The sequence below is a fragment of the Orbicella franksi genome, chromosome 1 (genome assembly GCF_964199315.1).
Source record: "Orbicella franksi chromosome 1, jaOrbFran1.1, whole genome shotgun sequence".
NCBI classification, from domain to species: Eukaryota; Metazoa; Cnidaria; class Anthozoa; order Scleractinia; family Merulinidae; genus Orbicella; species Orbicella franksi.
The window spans coordinates 27,409,277-27,416,033 of record NC_138145.1 but is presented as its reverse complement, the minus strand read 5'-3'; positions in this window follow the sequence as shown (position 1 = coordinate 27,416,033).

Below are 6,757 nucleotides of genomic sequence, written 5' to 3'. Positions count from 1 at the left end.
GTAGTTTCACTGTGATTAGCTTCGTTTCGACAGCGCTCCGAATAAAATATAATACTCAAACTCTAGCATAAAAACAACAACAAAAATGTGGCTGACCAAGGAACTTTAAGGTTTTAAAACAGCTAGGATCAGTTATAACGTTTTTTTGAAATCTATTTCCAAAACAAAAAAATATTAAATGCTTAAATAAAAAAAAGACATCGCATGATAAGTATCTTTTACGGTACGCCAGATTTGATGTCCATTCCTAAAACGTCTTTCACCCCTAACTTGGCTCAAACACCAAAAAAGAAGTGCTACAAGAAAAATTTAAATGAGGTACAACACAAACATGAAAAAAACAAAAATAAAAACAACAGTAGCCGTGTTAAAGCTTAACGCCATGCCCTTCCGAACCAAAGCTCAGAAATGTAACCACTGGGCTACAGGGGAACTCCTTGAATTGGGTAGCAAATTTAATGCTACCTATATGCACATGAAATGTAGTTTTTATTGACAGGCTAACCTTGCATTGGGAAATGTGCTATAAAAAAACCACAGACCTTGCATCAGTTATAGAGTTTTTTTTTTACGTCCATTATTTAATCGTTTCAAAACAATACAAAACTAACGTTCAAAAAAAAAAAAAAGGAAGAAAAAAATTTGGAGTCCCTCTGCGGGGGGTTGAACGCCATGCCCTTCCCAACCGAAGCTCGGAAATGTAGCCACTGGGCTACAGGGAGACTCCTTGAATTGGGTCGCAAATGTAACGTTACCTATATGCACATGAAATGTAAATTTTATTGACAGGCTAATCTTGCATTTGGAAATGTGCTACGAAAAAATGACAGACCTTGCATCAGTTATAGAGTTTTTTACGTCCATTATTTAATATTTTCAAAACTAAACAAAACTAACGTTCAAAAGAAAAGAAAAAGGAAGAAAAAAATTTGGAGTCCCTCTGCGGGGGGCTGAACGCCATGCCCTTCCCAACCGAAGCTCAGAAATGTAACCACTGAGCTACAGGGGAACTCCTTGAATTGGGTAGCAAATTTAATGCTACCTATGTGCACATGAAATGTAGTTTTTATTGACAGGCTAATCTTGCATTGGGAAATGTGCTATAAAAGAATGACAGACCTTGCATCAGTTATAGAGTTTTTTTACGTCCATTATTTAATCTTTTCAAAACGATACAAAACTAACGTTCAAAAGAAAAGAAAAAGGAAGAAAAAAATTTGGAGTCCCTCTGCGGGGGGTTGAACGCCATGCCCTTCCCAACCGAAGCTCGGAAATGTAGCCACTGGGCTACAGGGGGACTCCTTGAATTGGGTAGTAAATGTAACGTTACCTATATGCACATCCAATGTAGTTTTTATTGACAGGCTAATCTTGCATTGGGAAATGTAATATGAAAAAATGACAGACCTTGCATTAGTTATAGAGATTTTTTACGTCCATTATTTAATCTTTTCAAAACAATAAAAAACTAACGTCCAAAAGAAAAGAAAAAGGAAGAAAATATTTTGGACTCCCTCTACGGGGGACTAAACGCCATGCCCTTCCCAACCGAAGCTCGGAAATTTAAGGCTACCTATATGTACATGAAATGTGCACAGAAAATGAGGCACACTTAGAAAAATGCGCCACACTTAAAAAAGTGCGCCACACTTAAGAAAATGCGCGTACTTGGAAAAATGTGCCACACTTAAGGAAATGCCACAGACTTGGAAAAATGCGCTTCACTTGGAAAAATAGGGCACACTTGGATAAAGTCGCCACACTTAACAAAATACCGCACACTTGGAAAAATGCGCCACACTTAACAAAATGCGGCACACTTAGAAAAATGCGCCACACTTGGATAAACGCGCCTTACTTGGAAAAATGATGCACACTTCGATAAAGTCGCCACACTTAAGAAAATGCGGCACACTTGGAAAAATGCGCCACACTTAAGAAAATGCGGCACACTTAGAAAAGTGTGGCAAACTTAAGAAAATACGGTACACTTGGAAAAATGCGCCACACTTAACAAACTGCGGCACACTTAGAAAAATGCGCCACACTTGGAGAAATGCGCCTCACTTGGAAAAATGGGGCACAGTTGGATTAAGTCACCACACTTAGGAAAACGCGGCACACTTGGAAAAATGCGCCACGGCTGGATAAATGCGCCTCAACCTAGAAAAATGGTGCACACTTGGATAAAGTCGCCACACTTAAGAAAATGCAGCACACTTGGAAAAATGCGCCACACTTAAGAAAATGTGGCACACTTGGAAAATGTGCCACACTTAAGAAAATGCGGAAGAAAAAAATTTGGAGTCCCTCTGCCGGGGGCTGAACGCCATGCCCTCCCGAACCGAAGCTCGGAAATGGAACCACTGGGCTACAGGGGACTCTTTGAATTGGGTAGTAAATTTAACGTTACCTATATGCACATGAAATGTAGCTTTTATTGACAGGCTAATCTTGCATTGGGAAATGTGCTACAGCTGTATGAAAAAATGACAGACCTTGCATCGGTTGTAGAGTTTTTTTACGTCCATTATTTAATCTTTTCAAAACGATAAAAAACTAACGCTCAAAAGAAAAGAAAAAGGAAGAAAAAAAATTTGAGACAGGTGGGATTTTGTTTCCTATAAGATTTTGTTTTCTCCTAGCTTGCTTCTAACGAAAAAAAGAAAGATTGAACGAAATAAGAGATTTTCAGTGCAATAAAATATGAAAAAAAAAAGGTACTCTTTATGCGGTGTCTGAACGCCTGCCCTTCCGAATCAAAGCCTGGAATTGTAATTACTGGGCTACATGGGGAGTCCTTGACTTAGTTGGCAGAAATAGCGGTAGCTATATGCACATGCAATGTAGTTGTTATTGAGGTTCATTACAAGTAACGTTCCTTGTGCGCCCTGTTACAAAATAGAAGAAGGTATTCCTTGTTTTCTAAAAAAATAATTTACGCTTGAGGAGAACTGCTTGAGGACGCTTTGCCGTGTTTGCTTTTATTAGAAAACACAGGAACACCATCTGTTGGGTTTAGAGAATAGCATTAAAATAGGCTCGCAAAGCGTGCATGTGGCTATTGCTTAACAGTTCATATATGCGATCGACGCAAAGAAATCACTACTAGAGAAAGCGGAACAAAACATTTTATTAATCCTGGCCGTTTTTACAATATTGCATTTATTATGAAGTTAAATAAATTTCTATGGTGAAAGGATGATTCGTAGGTAGACGTAACAAGACTGCACAATAGTACAATGATCTAGTTGTTCATATGATGTTCAGATTAAAACAAACATTCTCAAAACCTAGCATGCATAAACTAGTCTCATGTGAAGCTCCTTTAGCTGTTCTTGCGATCTAATAGTCTGCACTATCTAATCAATCTTTGTTAGAGTTTTCCCCCTGGCATTAACATTTTCAGAATCACCTTTTTTGTAGGACCTTAGCCTTTACTGATAAATAATGAAAGCCAGGTATTTGTTCAATTTGTGAAATGTTAAAGAGAATTTGAAAAAATGAATTGTCCTGTTTCGTCATTTGTGAAAAGTTAAAGAGAATTTGTGAAAACTGATGAATTGTTCTGTTCGTCATTGACAGCATGTGGTGTTACTCGGATGGTGCACTCGTCCTCAGATGTTCTTCGTCAACCTAATATATAGATTTAGGCCAGCCTAAAAGCGTACCTCCTGGGCCGAGTTGTTCAGAGCCCGATTAAGCTAACCCATGAAAAGGTAGAATTTTGATTTCGTGTAACTTTGCGGTGAGGTCTTCTGTATATTGTTTGGCCTTCTGTTTTGAGCTTTAATAATCACCATATACACAAAACAAAGCAGCAAAACAACATTTGTATAGACGAAAAAGTTATAATTCGGTTAACTTTTAATCCTGGGTTAGCGTTAACCGGCTTCCGAACAATCCTGCCCTGTTTTCAACAAGTTAACCTGACATGAGCCCGCGATCTAATCGAACTTGGTCAAAAAAACAGGTGACCTCAATGAGCTGTGAACTTGAGCCCGCGATATGGTTACGTGATTCTGGTCAGCGGGTACCTTGTTTTGACAGGTGTCAATTGATCATAACATGGATGTCCTATATTAAAAAGGTACACGGTAAACCAAGGCTGCATGTCTCTGTCCTCCTATTATTTGGAGTATGGCCGCCATGTTGCGCGACTCCGTCGTCGTCGTGCGTACACGCCCACGAGCAATACCGCTAGCCATGATAACCATGAGAAAATTAACTCATGGGTTTCCTTTTCTTTCCTGTATGAGTATGGGGCTCCGCTTGGCTTGAGCTCCGCTATGATTTCCTGAATATTGTCGATATTGGCTAGTATTCTTTAATCTTGTATTTCTTTGGGTCTTTTAGATGCTTCTCTGGCGAATAGTAAATTGCTCTTATTGCTTTTGTGGACGAGTTTCTGTCAAGGTCCTGTTATGTGGGAAAGGAAAACATGATACAAATATTCGTTAAGAATATAGTAACGGAAGAATGCACTATATTCAGTATCTACATTTAGATGAAAGTGAAACAAAATTAATAAGGTGTATAATCAAATAATTGGTAATAAAGTTGATCAATAATTAGATTATGAGCTCCAGATTTCTCTGATTGCGTGATAGTTGACGAGGGTGCAGCTCGAGACAAGGCTTCGCGAATTCTCCTTGTGATGTTGTTTGACAGCCGCCTTACTTTAACCGGACGTTTAACTGGACATTAAAGAAATATTCTAACACTGCTAGATCGATATCTTTCACCGTTGGAGAACACATTAGGGGCACAGGCAAAAAGGTGGAAGAGAGCAAGGCGGCTTCAAAAGGGGATTTCGTGAGGCCTTGAAAATTCTGAGCCAGTCCCCGACGCTCAATCGAGACCGTGGAGTTGAACCTCAAGCCCTATACGGGGATGTTTTGGCACGTGACTTGGTCCACCTAAGCTCACGTGACAAATAGATTCCCGCCATATTTACCTGAAAAAGACGTTATGACAGCGTCGAAAGCTCGTGATCGCTAACAACATTGACTCTGCTTCGGTATCTCGTTTCTTGTGTCTACTACCGAGTCAGAAAACAGTAAGGCCTACTCTGGGGCCTAAAGTCGCCTAAAGTTGCCTAAAGTCGCCTAAAGTCACCTAAAGTCGCCTTAAGTCACCTAAAGTCCTCTAAAGTTGCTTTTGGTTGTACAACGTTAAAAAGGCTTCAGCACACTCAAATTGCCCCTGTAGAAGGTTATTAGACTTATAACTGTCATGTTAGGGTAAATTCCACTCCAACCCTCTGGAGGAGGAGGCACGATGACCCAATGGTTGGTGTAATGTGCCCCTATTGGGGATCATTGCATTATGTTCGTACTGTCATAGCGCCTCTCCTCACCCAGATGTATAAACGGGTACTGGTCACGGAACAGGGAGAGCTGCAGCAGAGGTAACGTCATTGGGTGCGCTTTTAATTTTTTTTGTTTTACACTCGTTACGAATGCATTGGAGCCAACTAATACTCCCCTTAAAGGGCCCTAGTCAGCCACACCTTTGTTTTTGTTTACATTCGAGAGTTTGGCTATTATATTTTATTCGGAGCATGCCGAAGCAAAGAAAATCTCTGTGAAACTACTAAAGATAAAGGGACACACTTTCAGGAACACAACTTACAGTAAAGCAATAAGGTCGACTAATTGTTTTAGAGTAAATCTACCATTCGTTCGAAACTTTATCTGTATCCTCTTCACATACACTTCGAAAACGCAAAGAAGCGGCTGCCAGTTTTTTAACAACTGCAGATTGCTGGGTTGCCAACTATTTACAACAGAATGAATAGTGAATTGCTTAGCCAAGAAGAGAACGGCATTCGTGATAGAGCGCTAATAAATTTACACAAGTATCAAATATAAACTCAAAAAATAATATTAAATTAATGTTAAATAAATGATCATTTTGACTTACAGCTTTTGCACTCCTTTTCCCAGTGCTTTGGGTTTCCGCAGTAAATACAAATAATTCAAGATAGATTAAACTAAGTTACTATATTTACATAAGATAGAGTAAGTAACTTCACTTTCCCTGTTACACCTGTTGTCGCTTTTTTGATGGCACTGAATTCAATACTTAAGCGTGTATGAGAACGTTAACTTGGATGTTGAAATATTTTACAATAGGGGCACTGACCGTCTGTGGAAAGCACTACTCCACCGGTAACAGTGTTACCCGAGGCATTGCTTCCGTAACGGAAATTGCAATTATATATACCTCGGGGCATATAAGAACAATGGTACTGAAATGTTGGTAAGTATCTGTAATTTACAAGATGGGTCGGTAAATCCTGAAGACTTGAAAGACAAACGCAAGTTCAGGTGAAGATTTTTCGCTAGCAAAAAGGTTTCAAGAATGAAGTTTGCGGTCATCTCAGTGTGCTTCGTTGTTTGGACGGCTTGCGTTGTGGATGATAAAGGACTGGACTGGGGTGATGCACGTCCTTATCATTTCGTATGCAAATGGAAAACGACGTTTTACGGTCACAGATGTGAACGCCAACGTGCTCGCACTTACGGATGATCCAAAACTGCTGTTCTTCTAACCAGCACAATGAAAACTAAAAAAATTGTGTGAAGATTGAAATACAAAATAAAATGTCCCGAATCAGAAGCATATTTCTTAGTCTTTGTTGATCAGAAATGCAACGCAAGCCGTCTTAGGACCTAAGGTCGGTGTTTGCCACATGTGGGAACTGTTCAGTAACTGCGAGGGACATATGGTAGAGATAAATTAACAAGAGTGG